The sequence below is a fragment of the Podarcis cretensis genome, assembly GCF_951804945.1.
Source record: "Podarcis cretensis genome assembly, chromosome: 2".
Classification (NCBI taxonomy): Eukaryota; Metazoa; Chordata; class Lepidosauria; order Squamata; family Lacertidae; genus Podarcis; species Podarcis cretensis.
Window position 1 is genome coordinate 11,381,142 of NC_137171.1, and position 18,863 is coordinate 11,400,004.

Consider the following 18,863-nt stretch of genomic DNA (forward strand, 5'->3'; position numbering starts at 1 on the left):
ACAGTATGTCCCTTGGATCCTGTAGGATTACCTGGAAAATGCCTGGGAATGGGGCAGAGGAGGTACAATATCAGTGGCTATAGACAGAAGGAGATACTGGGAAGGGGTAAGGCCAGGCCATTTGAAGAGAAAGGGGATCTCAGCATTTAAGATCTGTTTCACCTTCTGGTCCTCTCTTCAACAGCAGTATTCTAAGCAGTAATGCCAACCTACTTTCATGCTTTAAGGAAATTTTAAGGCTGCTGCTTAGTGCCTGGTCAGTTCATAACAAACATTGCTCACCTGATCATTTTATTTCTTATCAATAATATGGGAAGTGCCATTTGGATTTTTCTTCCTCAGAAACTGCTGCATCCTCTCTTTCCTTTCCCTTATCTGCGTGTGCGGAGCAGCGGTGACTCTTTGGCTCTCTCGGCTCCATCTTGGCAACTGAGTGTGGAACTATGCAACTCTGTATTCGTGCTCAGAATCTGAACAACCTTGAGGTGTCCGGGCAAGAAACAGTAGCTCACCTTAAGGCCCACATCGAGTCCTTGGAGGGCATTGTGCCTGAGGATCAGGTGATCCTCCTTGGTGGGACCCCCCTGGAAGATGATGTGGTCATTGGGCATCAGTGACCTCACAATGCTGGAGGTTACTGCACACATGCTGGATGGTAAGGTCCATGGCTCCCTGGTTTGTGCTGGCAAAGTGAGAGGCCAGACCCCAAAGGTTGCTAGGCAAAAGAAGAAGGAGGAGGAGGAGGAGGAGATTGGCCGTGCCAAGAGGTGCATGCAATACAACCACTTCTTTCTCAACATTGTGCCAGGCTTTGGCAAGAAGAAGGGCCCCAATGCCAACTCCTAAGCAGCACCCAGTTACCTAATAAATCTGATCTTAGCTTGGGGAAAAAGAAAAAAGAAACTGCTGCATCCAGGCTTGAAGGAGATAGTTTCACATAGTTCAATTCCATTTCCTTCCACTAGGCCCCACAAGATAATGTCACACTTGGCTTATGTTGTAACAAAAGCTGTTTATTCAGCTAAGGATACAGCTTCTGTGCTGGTGGCTTTCACCTCAGGGCCTTTTGCATGGTTCCCTTGCCCTGGTTGCTACTCCAAGAGTCGGAGTCCTCATGGGGCCTGCACAATCTTGTGCCAGATTTCCTACACTTCCTTCTGCCTTCTGAGCTCTTCCACTCCCTTTCCAGCTGGGGATGCCTCTCCTCCTGCCACCGCAATTCCTGTCTTACTCCCAGCTGTTTTAAGCAAATCTCCATCAAGAATGCAAGTCATTGGCCTGAGACCTTGTCCTTTCATTTTCCAACTCTTTCCCCTCCTTCATGTTGTGCCAGCATGCTTTTCCTCTTTCTTCTCTCCAGCAGCTGGATAGCTCAGTTGGTTAGAGCATGGTGCTGATAATGCCAAGGTTGGAGGTTCAGTCACAGCTGCATATTCCTGCACTGCAGGGAGTTGGACTAGATGAACCTCGGGGTCCCTCCCATCTATACGATTCTATGTTCTATGACCACCCTCTGATCAACCCTCATCTTCTTAAATCCTGGTCTCAGAGGCTTAGTATTTCCCCTATTGTTAACCAGTTATCCTCTTAGTTAGCTTCCTTGGAGTATATGGATACTCCAAGACCAACTACACTTTATCTTTGCTCCTCTCTCACTTTCCTTTTCAGTGATCTGGTGGCTTTGATAGGAAGCTGCCTTTTACTGAGTCAAACCATTTGGTCCACCCAGCTCAGCATGGTCCATACTTGGCTGGCAGTGACTCTCCACAGTTCCAGGCTGGTGACATTACCAGCCCTACCTAGAAGAAGAGTTTGGATTTGATATCCTGCTTTATCACTACCCGAAGGAGTCTCAAAGCGGCTAACAATCTCCTTTCCCTTCCTCCCCCACAACAAACACTCTGTGAGGTGAGTGGGGCTGAGAGACTTCAAAGAAATGTGACTAGCCCAAGGTCACCCAGCAGCTGCATGTGGAGGAGAGGGGACGCGAACCTGGTTCACCAGATTACGAGTCTACCGCTCTTAACCACTACACCACACTAGAGACACTGGGAACTGGATCATGGACCTTCTGCACACAAGGCAGCTGCTCTGCCACTGAGCTCCAGCCTTCTGATTCTCTGCAGGTGCTAACAAGTTTTGGGCTATCCCTGTGACCAATATACCCCCTAACCTCCCAGTGAGACTGCTGCAACTCCCATTATCCCCACTACCAGCACTACACACTGCTTATACTGGGGATACTTCACATGTAACAAGAAACAATAACAGAGAATCTATATGCAACCCTAATTTAAGCTTGGTTTGAGAAAGCTTTTTTCTATTTAAGGGATGTATTCCTGCATGGGCAACCTCTTGGGAGGCCAGTGGTAGGAAGAACCAGAGCAAAAAGTGGGAATGTTCAGGGAGGCAGAAGAGGATATATTGTTTAATAATATTCTTAGCGACTTGCACTAGCAAGTTCTATAATTTAGCAGAGTAACATTCTCTTTTTAAACTTACACAGTGGATAACTTGTTGCCAGGCTTGCTTAAGCCTCTAAAATAAGTTTCCTGGTAATTTCCCTTTATTCCCTTCTAAAAAGAATAGACACGACACAGTCTTGTATAAAAGATATAAAATAGTTTACTCACACATTCTGTTCACAGATGGATCCCAGAAGGCAGACTTAAGTCACAAAATCTATACACTTGGAATCTATCCCATAAGGAGGTAGTTCCTTTGTCCTCTCTTGGCTGGAGGCCAAGAGAGCATCTCAGGCTAAGGAGATGTTGCTTCTTTGAGGAATGGAGTCAGAGAGAGAGAGATGGTTGCCTGCCCTGTGCTATTTTGTTACCTGCACATATAAGGTCATGCCCACCTCTGGTCACAGGTAGAGGAAGTTTGTCGCAGCCCAGGAGGAAACAGGAAGTTTATCTACTGGCTGGACAAACATCCCTCTCTAGGAATGTTGTATTTGACTGTTCTGTGTTTCACATCCCACAAGGAGTAACAGATGGACCGCATTCCAGCCACCCAAAAACCAGAGGTTTGCACCTCTCATGCATACACCTTGCCATCCCTGCAATCAAGAGACATCATTACAGTTCAGGGACACAACTGCATCCAGCAGGAGTGAGGCACAAAACATGGACTGGGAAGGATGTGCCCTGGGGAGGATCCCAATGGCCATATGGAGAGGCTTGATGGGGGTCGTATTTGGCCCCCAGGCCTGAGGTACATGCACCCATGCTTTAGGCGAATATACAAAGATTACTTTTGCATGAGTTCTTGTTATGAGTGAAGCTCTCTGCAGTGAAGATGTACAAGTTCTCCTTTTACTTAATGGCCTTGGACCAGAAAAAGAGAACTCTGAAATACTTGTGTTTCTTTTTCTTCATAACCTGTGAAGTGGTTAATTAAGAATAATTTAGTCCTTTTGAGGAAAGGACATTTCCACAAGGGACACGGTTGCATAAACACAATGTATATTTTATTGGACTTGCATCAGTTTTGATTATGTTTGATGAATGGCTTTTGACAAATGACAAATTTATACTCACATATAAAAACTGAGATTCTGAGGGAAATGTTGTGAATGTCTGAAAATAGATACACATTTTACCATTTGTCCAACATACACCATTGAATACTGATAGTTCACTGAGTTTTTGGACGTTTACAAAACATGACCAGTCCCAGACAGTAGCATGCATTTTGAACAAACTGTGTTTTGAGTTAATTGCAGTTTTTAAAAAAGCATTTTAAACTGCTTTTTCAAAGACAGCCTCATATACAATCCATGACAGTAGTGCAATGTGGAGATTCCTAAACCTCCATGACTACCAGGATGCCTCTGTTCAGAGGGAGATGTGCATCAGCTGATGAAAGGTCTTCTGAGACTGTTTGCGCCTCCAGTGTCAAAGACAGATCAAGGAGCACACCCAAACTGCAAACATTCTTCTTAGCAAGTGTCCAGTTCTGTCTAGAACAGGTTGAATGCCACGACTCCCATGTAATCCCATCTACCTATCTATCTCAAGGCTGTTAGACACCTTGTTAATGGTTTACATTTTGGATCACTATATTAAACCAGTTCTCTGCCTACAGCATCTCTCAAGGATTGTTCTTTTCAGTTTACATGACACAAAGAAGTTGATTGATCCAACTAACTGTGTTGCTTCCTAGGTACATTTTTTTAACCAGAACTTTTGTAGAAGACTTCAGATAGTGACTGTTACATTAAGGCTGCAATCCTATATACACACTTCCCCTTGGAAGTACTGTAAGCCTTGTTCAACTCAACTAGACTTACCTATTAGTAGACAAACATAGGACTGAGACGTAGGTTATTAGATATGTGTGCACCACTATCCTTCTCTTTCTGAAATATCCATATACTTTTTCAGTCCTGGTGCAACATTTTCCAAATGTCGAGGGACTAAACTGAGCAAGAAGCTGGTGGAGGACTTTTTTTTTTAACATCAGAAGAGACTCTTGTTAAACCCAGGTGATATTTTAGCTCATGAAGACAAGGAAGAAGGCCAGTGGAGAATTTTAACATTACGCTAGAGACAGGAGTAGCCAAGGACTTCACAAATTTATATTTTTGTATTGGATCTATAAAGCCAAGACAGCAGGGAATTCCAGAATGCATTGTAGGCTGGTGTCTGCTTCCAGTCTTCATAGATCCACATGGATTGGAGAAATGTGTGTTAGATTATATATATTTTTAAAAAAGAACCTCATGTCTACAAAAATATTAATGTGCACCTGAGAGACGCAGAGGAATCATTTGGCAAGCACCTGTCCAGCAAACTCTTCCCCACTCCTGTTTTTACACCTTCTAAATTTCTGATCAAGAATGTCTTCTGGCCTTGAATTCCACTTTTGTTATGAGACATGAAATAGTAAACCAATATACATATACTGTTTAGTACACATATTGATGTGTGTCTGCGAATCACACATATTTATGCAAGGACCGATATGATGTTGGGTAGTTTAGGTGACAAAATCATTTTCTGCAACTAGCAGTCTAGGAACAATTGGAGTATAAATAGGTTTTATACGGATCCAAAATCTACCATATATGTCTGGTATGGCATGATGTAATCTTTCCATGCAGTGTCCCTCAAACTGATGGATGTTTTCCAGGTGGGGAAAAGGCAATATATGTTCCAACATTGCTGACGTAAGGCTCAGTCTAGGAATGCTATGAAACAGGTGGAAACATCCATCTATTTTAGTAATTTAGGCACTTGTGCTTAAAGCTGAGTTGGCATTATCAAATAGAACTAAGCTCTTCATGTGGCTCAAACTTATATTTAGTAATAATAACTGGAGCAGTCCTACACTGGGATGTGATTAGATGTTAGGAGAGGATATATTTATTAGCTATTATCCTTCCTTCCTCATGTTTGTAAGTTCAGCAGAGTGCCATACCTTTGCAGCATTAAATGGGAAGCTTAGATTGGCTAGTTTTAGCATTTTAGTTTAAGTAAACCTGGATGCCTTAAGGCAGACTGGATTTCCCTGGTATTTCCCCCTTAAAACAATAATCACACAAACCGTCTTGTAAAATATAACAATACCTTTTCCTCACTCAGAATACTTGTTGAAGAGTAACAGAGCAGCTTTGTTCAGGGGAGCTTAAAATGGTAATTCAGTTACGAAGACATACTTAAGTCTAACTTAAGTGGAGTCTGAACATGGAGCTCAGACTTAGTAGATGCTTTTACATTGCCGGCATGGTCATGAGAGCAAGGGAGGAAGAGCAAGAGAGGAAGAGAACGTGTCCAGGAAGGTAGGAGAATATATATGGTAGCTATGCCCTACTCCTGTCAGGGCACTGTGAGAGTATCTCTCACAGAGTCTTCTCTAGGAAACTTACAGGAAACTCTGTGAGATTTAGTTCCTATCATGTGCCCATCTAGCATAATATGAATTGTTAGCTTTTTAAATCTCTGTTCTCATATCCTGAACAGCAACTCAAGGTGGCAGGTATAGTTGAAGATCCCAAAACCCAATAAATAAAAACCAGTACATGTGATTAAAAACATAGGAAATATGTTTTGGCCTTTCTCAGCAAGTAAAATTCCTTATTTTGCATTGATACTTCAATGTCTTGATATTTTACTCTTTACCATACATGTTAAAAAGTCATTTTCAATATAGTAAAAAACAAACAAACCACCTTTCCTTCTGCTGAAAAGCTTTTCATTTTGAATCCAGTGTAATATCAAATCTACTTCTACCCAGCAACCATTGGCTGCTGCTTCCCCTACATCCATCATCTCATGTCTTATTGGAAGATTGACTTTTCCTTGGAAAATGTTCTCCTTCCCCTTCTGTGCTGTCTTTCATGTCAACATGAAATACCATCTACTGTAATTCCTTTCTTCTTTGGCATCCTGTTAAACATTTTGTGGCCTGCCTAGTTTTTGCCTGATAGGCTGTCCTCTGGTCATCCACATCTCCTTGAATCAGAATATTATGTATCTACACAACAGCAAATTGCTTCAGAAAGTGATGAACATTCTCCCAAGCCATTTTTTGTTGTTGCTTACTTTTGGTTCTGTTGTGTGACCAATGCCAGATCCCCCGCCTGGTACCCTCCAGATATTTTGTACTACAACTCCCAACAGCCCAAGCCAACACAAAAGCTGGATGGGGCTGCTGGGACATGTAGTACAAAACATCTGGAAGGCACTAGGTTGGCAAGGGCTGTATTAAGCACAACTGAAGAGTTCTGAAGTTCATATTAGGGTAATTAATTTATTAGGCCAGACTGAATAGTAATAGTAGTAGTAGCAGCAGTAGTAATAGTAATAGTAATAGTAATAATAGTAATAATAGTAATAATAGTAATAATAATAATAATAATAATAATAATAATAATATATTGCATTAGCCCAGCTTTTTTTCTCCAAGGAACTCAAGGTAGTGCACATGGTTCTTCCTGCCCTAATCCCCACAACAACCCTGTGAGGTAAGTTAGGCCAGGCATGGCCAAACTTGGCCCTCCAGCTGTTTTGGGACTACAACTCCCATCATCCCTAGCTAACAGGACCAGTGGTCAGGGGTGATGGAAATTGCAGTCCCAAAACAGCTGGAGGGCCAAGTTTGGCCATGCCTGCTGGGTTAGGCTGACAGGCAATGACTGGCACAGTTCACCCAGTAACCTTCATGGCCAAGTGAATATCACAACATCAAATTTTAGTTGATTATTTTACCTTTGGCAGAAGAATAGTATATCGGATTAGAATGGTGAGGTGGTAGGCACTAGATTAAAAGATGATCCACTGGATTTCCAGGAAGAAGATACAAGAAGTGAAGAATATAAATTGCATTTCCCCCAACAATAATTTCAATCTTAGACAATTGAGCATGTTAGGCTTTGAACATTTATGGCTGACGAAGGCCATGAACGGACAAACAACCTACAGGGTCAAATCAGTTGTAGAGATAGGAAACTTGTGGCCCTCTAGATGTTGTTAGAAATAAGTTAAGAGATCCTGTGTAAGTAGAACAGATTGGGAACGGCATGAGGAAAGGGGTGAGGTGAAGAAAATATATCTCAAAAACCAGTTCTGCATTTTAATTAGTAAGGCAGGATTCCCTGGGGGCTTCCATTTAATCTAAACTCCATTTAATTCAAATGTAAAAATAATTGACAAAAATAAAGGCCTTCTATCCAACGTGAACTGAAACAGATGAGCAATAAAAACCCGCAGGTCTTTTAGGGAGTTTTCTGGGCAAGCTTCTGAGAAGGTCTAACTATCTGAGATAAATATTAGCTGGGATATTCGCCACCACCGATGGTGTATGTGCGATGCCATGTTGAGTGGCCAACGGTCTGTGCGGGCTAATAAAGGCTGGAGATCCGGTCAATTAAAGGGATGGTGAGAGTGAGTGCCCTGTGTGTACAGGCAACCACGCATTAGGTCACTGATGGTGCCTGCAATGCATTATAGACCTGAACTCAGATTTGGTAGAGAAGCTATTTTGATCTGCACGGGAAGACTCGTGGGGGGCGGGGAGCCTCAGAGCAGCCCACAATGGAGACATTTCTTTGGGGAAAGTGTAGAAAGAGGAAGACGAACGGTTGGACTCCCTTCCATGGTGGTTTACGAAGTCTGAGCAGGAGGTATGCAGCCATTTTTTGTTGTTCCAGCAGCCGCACAAACCACGGAAAGAATTCAAGAAGGGTTTTTGCTCTGCAGTTCGTCCAACCCCTTCACCCGCCCCGAGAGGCTGCGGCTTACAACCATGTCGGTAAACTGATCAGCCAAATAATATTTTGGTGGGGATGATGGGGGTATCACCATATTCTTTATTAGACGGTTGCTTTGAGTTGCTTGGCGTCTTGACTCGCGCTTTCCACCACTTGGCCACCGACCACAGTTTGTTTTGGAATGCGCTTTCCTTTCACACCCCTTTGCACACACTTCTCTGCGATATTTGCGATATTTCTCTCTTGCAACCCACCCACCCTTTTTATTAAATATAGAGAGGTCCTTTCTTTCCAGATGGTCCGGATGCAATGTTTTAGACACTTTGGCGTGGGCTTTAGTTTGAAGATTTAAAGAAAAATATAGATGGGATCAGGGATCATTGCTTGTCAAACTAAAGAAGCGTAGCAGACCCACTGAAATGAATGGACACGATTAACTTGATTTCAATGGGTTTACTTTGAACAGGACTCAACTGAACCCAATCCATTATGGCCAAGCAGGCGCAGCACATATGCGTGCGCGAATACACAGAGAGAGTGTTGAGGCACAGTCACACAGGGAGAAAAAAGAGCAGAAGTTGAACTTAATGATCGGGAGAATATAACTCCTTTCAGTAAATCTCCCGATTGCTCGTTTACTCAGTATGTTAAAACAAAACTGGGTTACAGCTAGGCGGACTGACATTCAGAAGAGATATCCTCCTCTCATTGCCTTAATACCTGTTAGTCCATTGCGGCCCTAGTAGTCATGGTGCCCAAATCTATGCACGTTTTCTCAGAAGTAAATCAGGCCGAAGACAGTGCCACTTACTTCCAAGTAAGGAACCGAGCCTTAGCTCTCTTTCTTCAGGGAATGTGCTGATAGTTATTCGGCAAATATGCCAAATGAAAGGAAAGCTGGGCTCTGCGAAAGGACAGTTTTGCGCAGCTTCATCCCTCCCAAACCTATTTACCCGGAGACAAGTCTCACTGATTTCCAAATTCCTAACGTTCAGGAAGGCATGAAACAAATCAGGATGTGCTCATCAGAATTTGTTGACCAAAACTGAAGACGTCATCCCTAAAATTTAAGGCGAGTCCTATCAAAAGTCATAACAACGTCTTTCCAAAAATTAGGTTGGTTTTGAACCTTTTGATTTGTGAGAGATTTAATCCCCCCCCCCTCTCTCTCTCTCTCTCTGTGTGTGTGTGTGTGTGTGTGTGTGTACACACCGCTCCGGCTAGTTTAGTAGAATGGCAAAGATAGTCACTATATGTTAATAAAAATAATATTTCTGTTTCGTTGCGGTCATTGTTTGCGTACCATCCTACTGTGTCTATGCGTTCTTTACAATCTATCTTGAGAATTAAAAACGTGGACTACTAGTTCGGGACACTTTAGAAGTAGCTGGATTCCCACTCACTCCTCAAAAAAACACCCCTCCAAACTCTCAACTATCCCAGGATCATGAGTCAGTCAAAATTAAATGCTTCAGATTTCTCTAGATCTCAGTGGGTCAAAGTAGTGTGTTTAGGATGGCATACAAATCCCTCCTATTGCAATCAATAGATCTTAAAAGTTCTTAACAGCGGCTGGACCCTACGCTAGGATTCCAAAGCCGTGTAAGAAATTGTATCTAATCATCTGTCTGTCTATCTATCATCTTACCTGTCTATGTACCCTCCTACCTAACCTTCCTAGCCCAACTATCGAATTATTATTAGCTGTGGATTGCGTTTTAAGAAATGTTGTTGTCTTCTTCAAATGTCTGAAAGTTGACTATGTTAGAAACCAGAATTAAAGGACTTGTTTTCCATTATTTTTCAAAGACGGTTGTTCTTAAAAGGCAACTTGGAATATGCAGAAAACCCGTTGTTAGCCAGGCTGGGTCATTTGAAAAATACAATCTCCCACCTGTTTTAATTTTTCCATTTTTCAGATTTGGGGGGCTTTTCTATCGTGTTTTAGAGCAACAACGAGAGAGGGGAGTGGTGGAAAGACAACCTAGGAAACATCGAGGCAACTCTGTTGCAGTATATGTTTTAGATTCTAGTTCTGGAGAAAGAGGATAGCATTTTAACTCTGAGAAGTCAATAAATCAATTTAAAAGAAAGTTGTGTTCCATACATTGTGTCTTCACGTTTGTAAATACACCCAGAATTGCAGTTCAGTATAATTTTTGCTTCCCCTGCCCCCCGCGCGACAAAAAATAAAATACATGAACTTGTCTTAGGAAAGAAAGCAGGAAATGATTGGACGTATTGCGATCAAAATGCTATTTGCGAGTGTATATAGTTTAAGAACAGATTTAGAGTTTTAATTCTAGAAACGGCGGGTTTTGTATAATTCAGTTCAACCTAGCAATCCTCCCATACGATAAAACACCGCATTATCGACATCTCTGATATTTCCAAGAGTTTAAGAATATCAACTGATTAATTATGCCTAAACTTTGGTATTGATTTCTGCAAGTTCATATCTAGAATACAGAGACCATTTGAATAATTTACATTGTGTTTTTAATATATAAAACGCAAATAATAAAATCTCGTAATTATAAATTCTTGAGGAGGGAGGGAATGAAGACACTAGTTTTAAAGCCCAGCATTTATAGTGTTTTGTGTTTTAAAAAAATCTGTTTGGTATTTTCATTTCGCATTAAAAACGACGATGTATTTATTCTTTTTTATGCAATTTCCAATTCAATAATAATAATAATAATAATAATAATTATAATACCCCGCCCATCTGGCTGGGTTTCCCCAGCCACTCTGGGCGACTCCCAATAGAATATTAAAAACACATAAAACATCAAACATAAAAAACTTTCCCAAACAATGTAAAAACTTTCCCACAATGTAATGTTAGCTGCAGATTTGTAGGGAAATCGTCTAATGGTTTTGGGGGGCGGGGCGGCGGCAGTTATGTCAACTAGTCTGTTCTCTGACTACAGTTTTGTTTTTTGTCAAGTGATTAATTTATTTAAATTTTATATGACTCGCCTATTAACTGGGCAGCAAAGAAAAACAAAATGTTTGAACCAAGCAAGATTGAAATCGTGCACAAGTTGGCTGAGGGTATGTGGGTGGGAACTAAGCGATTTTTAAAAATAATAAAAAAAATTGTATTCAATTTTATAGGCTTTAAAATAGGACTTTTAAAGTTTCAGCTTTCCAGCATTAAAGTTCTGCAGTGGAGAGTTTAGAATCATCATAGTGTCAGTACCAGGAGGATAACAGAATTCCTTTATGGTCAAAGTTGGGCAATTGTTTACTCCGTGAAGTGACTTCAACGGGATGATGCAATATGGGTGAAGATTGCCGCATCAAGTCAAACTCTCAAGGGAAGCCAGACATGTGGGCTCCATATTACAGGTACCTCTCTTTCTCTGGTAGTCAGCTTACTTTGGGAAAATTAAACATACCACATATGATGTACTTTAAAAGGGGGAAAAACTCATATTGATTTCTGTGGACATCAAGGTGGAGTTTATGACTAGAGCAGTCAAGTACAACATGTTCCTGTTGCCTAGAATGGACACACAGGGGAATGTGGCTCCAGACAGGGAGGACTTCCTGTCATACCTGTTCTGGAGCTTTCTCTGTCTGTGTGTGACCAGGTAGAAGGGCATGACCCTAGCTGACCAAATAAAAGAGCTGGTCATGCAACCATCTCTCTTTTGGGCTCTTACCGAGAGCCAGTGTGGTGTACTGGTTAAGAGCGGTAGTCTTGCAATTTGGGGAACCGGGTTCGCGTCTCCGCTCCTCCACATGCAGCTGCTGGGTGTCCTTGGGCTAGTCACACTTCTCTGAAGTCTCTCAGCCCCACTCACTTCACAGAGTGTTTGTTGTGGGGGAGGAAGGGAAAGGAAAATGTTAGCCGCTTTGAGACTCCTTAAAGGTACCCCTGCCCGTACGGGCCAGTTGTGTCCGACTCTAGGGTTGTGCGCCCATTTCACTTAAGAGGCCAGGAGCCAGCACTGTCCGGAGACACTTCCGGGTCACGTGGTCAGCATGACGAAGCTGCTCTGGCGAGCCAGCACCAGCGTAGCACATTGGAACGCCGCTTACCTTCCCGCTATAAAGCGGTACCTATTTATCTACTTGCACTTAGGGGTGCTTTCGAACTGCTAGGTGGGCAGGAGCTGGGACCGAAGACGGGAGCTCACCCCACTGCGGGGATTCGAACCGCCAACCATGCAATCAGCAAGCCCTAGGCACTGAGGTTTTACCCACAGCGCCACCCGCGTCCCCGACTCCTTAGGGTAGTGATAAAGTGGGATATCAAATCCAAACTACTCCTCCTCCTCCTCCTCCTCCTCCTCCTCCTCCTCCTCCTCTTCTTCTTTTCACTGTAACCACAAAATAAATGCTGCCTTCAGATTACTGCTGTGAACTGAATGTGAGTAAAACTTTATTCTTACTTTTAAAGAAGACCGTGTTGTGTTATTACTATTTTAAGAGGGAAATAAAGGGGAAACTTACCAGGAACAATCCAAACTGGATTGCTTAATTACAGGATTCTAACGAATCATCATCAACTTGCTTCCAATAAGTTGCAAAGGGAATGTGCTCTGCTATTTACTCACTAGCATGCGTGGGGAGTGATAATATCAAAACACTACCATATTTTACCCTCTATAAGATGGGGCCCATGTATAAGATGCCCCCTATTTTCGGGGACTCAGATTTAAGAAAATAGGGGGAGATATATCATTGTATAAGACGCCCCCCTAATTTTTGACATTATTTTTTAGGAGAAAAACCTAGTCTTATACATGGAAAAATACAGTATATTCTCTCCTACCTTTCTTAACATTCCCCCAATTTCAGCATGCTTATTTCCTCCTTTTAAATCAATGGTACATTAACAGAGCAACCTACACATGTCAACTCAGAAATAAACCCCACTGAGTTCAATGGGGCTTGCCGCCAAGTAAGTGGAGATAGGATCACAGTATTAATGTGATAATCTTGGACTGTTTTCACAATTGCTTGCCTCGCAGAGTGGTGTGTGAGAGTTTGGCTCTCAATGAACAGGTATATGCCTAGTCATCTACAGTTTTCCCTTTGCATGCGTGTTGTGAAGCATGATTTTCAACTGTTGTAAGCACGCTAAGTGATAAGGCAGCAATTGCAATGAGTGAAGGAATGAGTTCCACTAAAATTGAGGAAGGGTATGGTTTAGCTCTAACTAAGGCTGGGAATTCTATGTGAACATGGACAGATAAAATAAAAACAAAACCTGCTCCATTAGGCCAACCAGTTTCTTGGTTTGTAGGTTGGATGTGTGATATCTGAAGACAGGCCATTCTCCATAGTAGGTCCATAGAAATAATTGGACTTAATTTCAGTGGTCCTTCTCCGAATGCGACCTGGTTGAGTATTACTCTATGTCTGTAAGTAAACTGAGGGTTGTATTCACCCTGGTGCATTTCATCCTAAAACCACTTTCCTACAATAAGAACATTGGGATTCCATTATTTATCAGTTATCATATAGACTTCCTAACCCCTTTCTTATTCCTTCACAAATCCACCAATCTAGCCAATAAATAAGCACAACAACATGTTATTTTATGATATCTTTGATATGTGGTGTGTAGGATTTTTATTAAAAAGCGGTATACAAATATATGGAATAAATGAATGAATCCATCCAGTGGCGTAGCGTGGGGGGTGCAGGGGGGGCCGGCTGCACCGGGCGCAACATCTGGGGTTAGGGCAAATCCATGGGTTAGGGGGCGCAAATCCACGGGTTAGGGGGCGCAAATCCACGTGTTAGGGGGCGCAAATTACTTGCCTTGCCCCGGGTGCTGACAACCCACACTACGCCACTGTATCCATCCATCCATTGGCTTAACTTTCCTCCATGCAACACACATATACACTCTTGGCATGCAGGTATCCATCCATCTGAATGATGAAATATGTCTGCTTTACAAATATTCTGACTCACTTCTACCTCTAAATGAAATGTAGCTAAACCACCCAAACATCCTGTCTGCCTGGTTTGGTTTGCCATTGCTGCAGAAGAGGCCTGAATGCTTTGCTTGGGTTTGAACTCCTAATCCTTGGTCAGTGGGAAGCACTTGAATGGGGTGTGTGAAGAGGGGCACAAGGTTCAGACAGGAAAGGCACTGGCAGGGTTAAAGAACAGCTGCTCTTCCCTCCTTTAAGCCCCTACACACAGGTGATTTTGTTCATCAGGACCACCTATGCAATTTCTGGCATCATCAGCGGTGCTGTCAAGGGAAGGACTTTGGGGCAGACGTCCAGAATCAGAACCATTGTGTCCCCAAACGCACAAGGACTGCTTTACCACATTTTGGATTACTGAAGAAATGACATGGTGCACATTGCCATCTTAAAAAGTAAGACTATCAGGGCCAGAGTCTACATTTATGTAACTGCACCACCAGTTATGAGTAAAAGTATAAAAAGTAAACTTTTTCTTTTTAAATTTTCTGATTCAGTCTGGGACATAACCTTTGAAGTATCTGGGTCTTGAAATCTTGCAACCAATCTCCTCTCCAGAAAATGTGCAATGGCGCTTGGAGGGTGTCCAATATTGTTTTAGGGAAGAGGGAGGAAATTCCAGGGAAATCCGGTGGGTGTGTAGACCTACTGCCTTGAACATCATATTCATCACGTAACCCTATGGAGTTGTTGCATTGCTCCCAGCTAGTGAGGTGATGTGCAAAATACTTGCTTATTTTCTGTCTCCCAACCCCAGCATCATTTCACATAAGAAAATAGGAACCTGCCTGCCTGCCCTATACCGAATCAGACCATTGGTCCATCTAGCTCAGTATTGCATACGCTGATTGGCAGCGGCTCTCCAGGAATTCAGGAAGGGGCATTCCCAGCTCTACCTGGAGATGCCTTGGCCTGAAACTGGGATCTTCTACATGGAAAATATGTGCTCTATCACCGTTTTCAGTTCCTGCGCTCTTCTAATTTTCAGGGACTCTGGAAACCAAGCAGTGTTCAAACATTCCTTAATGGCATTATGAGAACAGCCTAATTTGACATCTTTAAGAGGAGATGACTGGCAACAACATTTATTTATTTAATTAAAAGGTGTATCCCAGTGTGGCGATCACCCAGGGTCCCCGGACATTTCACCATCTATTGATCCCTGTGCCATCACTTGATTTCTCGCTGCCATCACCCAGGCCCTACCTGGTACAATACTGAGTCCAGTCATGTTTAAATTGGAACATAAACTTCTGTTTATTTATTGCAGTTTAACAAGTGTGTGGTTTCATAAATGGCATTGGTCAATTACATTCATAGGATGCCTATCCAGACCTATAACTTCTGCTACCTGCTCTCACTCACTAAACCACATCTCAGATATTTACTTGTCCTCCTAGCTCCTAACTGTTCCTGACTCAACTTATTTCACTACACTCACTCAACCTACCCACAGACTCTATCCCAATTCACTCCCACTCCAACCAACCACCCAACTCCCAGCGAACTCCCCTTTCGCCCCTCTTAGAGCTGGTTTTATAATCCCTCTGACTCCACCCCCTGGGTTCTGATTGGGTAACTTGTTTAACTAATTCACCTCCAGCACTCTCATATGTTAATGTCATACCCAGTACCAATTACCTGACTGGCCCACATTTCCTACAGGGGGGGGAGGGGGATTATTGCAATGCTTCACCTTAATGCCATCATTATCCTTCCCCCTCCCCAGTCATATTATTATATTGTCCCATGTGCTCATTCCTTTCCTGCAAATAAGGAAGAAATGAATCAATTATTTTTCCCTGACCCTTGAACTTGTCCAGGGAAGCCCCCTCTGACTTTTTAAATAGCAGAACGGCTAACTGAATTTTGCAGTGGTTCAGGCCCATTCACACATTCTTTGCTCCCTTCACTCAGTTTCACATTTACTACAAGACTTTCCCTGTCCTTAGTTGCAGCATAAACTCATTCAAACTTCAGGAAGCTACTCAAAAGCCACAGGCTTGGAAGTAGGGCAGGGCACTTTCACTGCTCACAATCATGAGTTTTCACTTGTGTTCAGCGCCAAGGAAAAGTGAGATGAGAAAAGGTAATGGGTGATGCTATCTCACCTGTTTCAAGGCTGAGCTTTGTTGTTGAAACCAAATTACAGCCCTCAGTGAAAAGCGCCTTTGCAACTCTCTGCAATGTCTTCATGACTTCCACAAGGTTTTGAATATGCAATAAGCATCCATATTCCATACACAGGGAAAATAATAATAATAATAATAATAATAATAATAATAATAATAATAATGTATACCCTGCCCATCTGGCTGGGGAAACCCAGCAGCTTTCAACAAAACATTAAAACACAATAATTCATCAGATATTAAAAGCTTCCCTAAACAGGATTCCTTCAGATGTCTTCTAAAAGTCAGATAGTTGTTAATTTCTTTGACATCTGATGGGTGGGTGTTCCACAGGGCGGGCGCCATTACCGAGAAGGCCCTCTGCCTGGTTCCCTGTAACTTTGCTTCTTGCAGTGAGGGAACTGCCAGAAGGCCCTCGGAGCTGGACCTCAGTGTCTGGGCAGAACGATGGCCACATGACCCGGAAGCTGTCTGCAAACAAACGCCAGCTCCCTTGGCCTATAGAACGAGATGAGCGCCGCAACCCCAGAGTCATCCGCGACTGGACCTAACGGTCAGGGGTACCTTTACCTTACTCTTTATGCTGCAGTTTTTACTGAATTGCTTAAAAGAGTTAATCTTATCTGAATAAATGTCATATTTGGCTGTCTTTCTCTTGCTATGTTTGGTAGCTTTCCACAAGACATTTACAGAAGCCGCAGTGTCAAAAACAGGTTTTTATGTATAGTTACTACTATTATTTCCAACCTCAAGAAGAAATAGAGCATTCAGATCAGGGCTTGTTTGGGTTCTCTTTCCCTCCTCCCCACTTGTCCACAAGAAAGTCTTAGTTCATACAGGACTGGGAGTTGGAATATTAATCTTGGAAGTACTACCATGCCTAACTGGCACAGTTACCTGCACGTAAAAGCATTTAACATATACAATATATGTGCTTGCATTTCAATGTAGAAGCTTGTTGGGACTGACTGCCAGATAAGTGTGTATAGGAATGCAGCAAGAGTGGCTACTAGGGCAGTTTTTAGCTGGGCTTCCTTGGACTGGAACGATGCCCCTCAAATAAATGTACCTCATAGTTATTGTGCGGCATGTGGTATAGTGGTGGTATTTAGTACATTGCAGTCAAATACTGATGCCTGCCTACAATGGTACTATCAGGGTAGGACTCTGGGGCAGAAAACTAAGACCCAACCCAGCAGAATGAGCAGGTAAGCTCTGCGCTGCAGCAGGGCTGTATAACTATCTTTTGAAGCAAGCAAAGCAATGGAGGTACCCAGGGGGTGGTGAGGTGGGCCCCCACCAGGAGCGCAGGTGATGGGGGGCACGCAAATTCGGCTAAAAATATGTCCATAAATATAAATATTGATTATTGCCTCATAAGAATTGGTTTTGAATAGAGGGTGAATTGAATGGGGGGAGGCGTTGGAGGAGAGGTGGAAATAAGAGCTAATTTGTCTGTGGCTAGGGACCCGGGTAGCGCTGTGGGTTAAACCACAGAGCCTAGGACTTGGCGATAAGAAGGTTGGCGGTTCGAATCCTCGCGATGGGGTGAGCTCCCATTGCTCGGTCCCAGCTCCTGCCCACCTAGCAGTTCGAAAGCACGTCAAAGTGCAAGTAGATAAATAGGTACCGCTCTGGTGGGAAGGTAAACGGTGTTTCTGTGCACTGCTCTGGTTCACCAGAAGCGGCTTAGTCATGCTGGCCACATGACCCGGAAGCTGTATGCCGGCTCCCTCAGCCAATAAAGCGAGATGAGCGCCGCAACCCCAGAGTTGGCCACAACTGGACCTAATGGTCAGAGGTCCCTTTACCTTTACCTAGGGGCACAATCTGGACGGTTCTGCTAGGGGTGCAAGATCACCTAGCTACGGCTCTGGAGGTACCCCTGTAAGATAATTAAGTCCAGACCAGAAAATTACCTCGCTCCTTCTCTGTCAGCCTACAATAGAAACTTCTATCAGTCTTAAAATACTTAAGCCACCAATAACTCCATAAAAGAATATTGGGGATTTGTACTGTTGGGATGTGAATAGATGCTAGGAGATGATATATTTATTAGATATTACCCTTCCTTCCTCACGTTTTTGAGTTTAGCAGAGTGCATCCCTTTGCAGCTTAAAAGGGAAATTTAACTAGACTAAAATAGGATTACGTAATCCTGGATGCTTCAAGGCGGCCTGGATTTTCCTGGTATTACTCTCTTTTCTCCCCCTTAACACAATAATCACAAAATCAGTCTTGCAAAAGATAAAAAACAACATATACTCACTCAGAATACTTGTTGAAGAGTAACGGATACAGAAGCTTGGTTCAGGCTTAAAATGGTAGTTCTGTTACAAAGACATAGTTAAAAGTAAAGGGACCCCTGACCATTAAGTCCTGTCGTAACCGACTCTGGGGTTGGGGCGCTTATCTCACTTTATTGGCCAATGGAGCCGGTGTACAGCTTCCGGGTCATGTGGCCAGCATGACTAAGCTGCTTCTGGTGAACCAGAGCAGCACACAGAAACGCCGTTTACCTTCCCGCCAGAGTGGTACCTATTTATCTACTTGCACTTT

General features: G+C 42.9%; 1 pseudogene across 1 annotated transcript; it reads left to right on the top strand.

The window, feature by feature from the left end:
* The first annotated feature begins 289 nt into the window (after positions 1–289).
* On the top strand, positions 290–903 carry LOC307210881 (ubiquitin-like FUBI-ribosomal protein eS30 fusion protein pseudogene; annotated as a pseudogene). Its single transcript has one exon. The product of its transcript is annotated as a ubiquitin-like FUBI-ribosomal protein eS30 fusion protein pseudogene (transcript).
* The last annotated feature ends 17,960 nt before the right edge of the window (positions 904–18,863 follow it).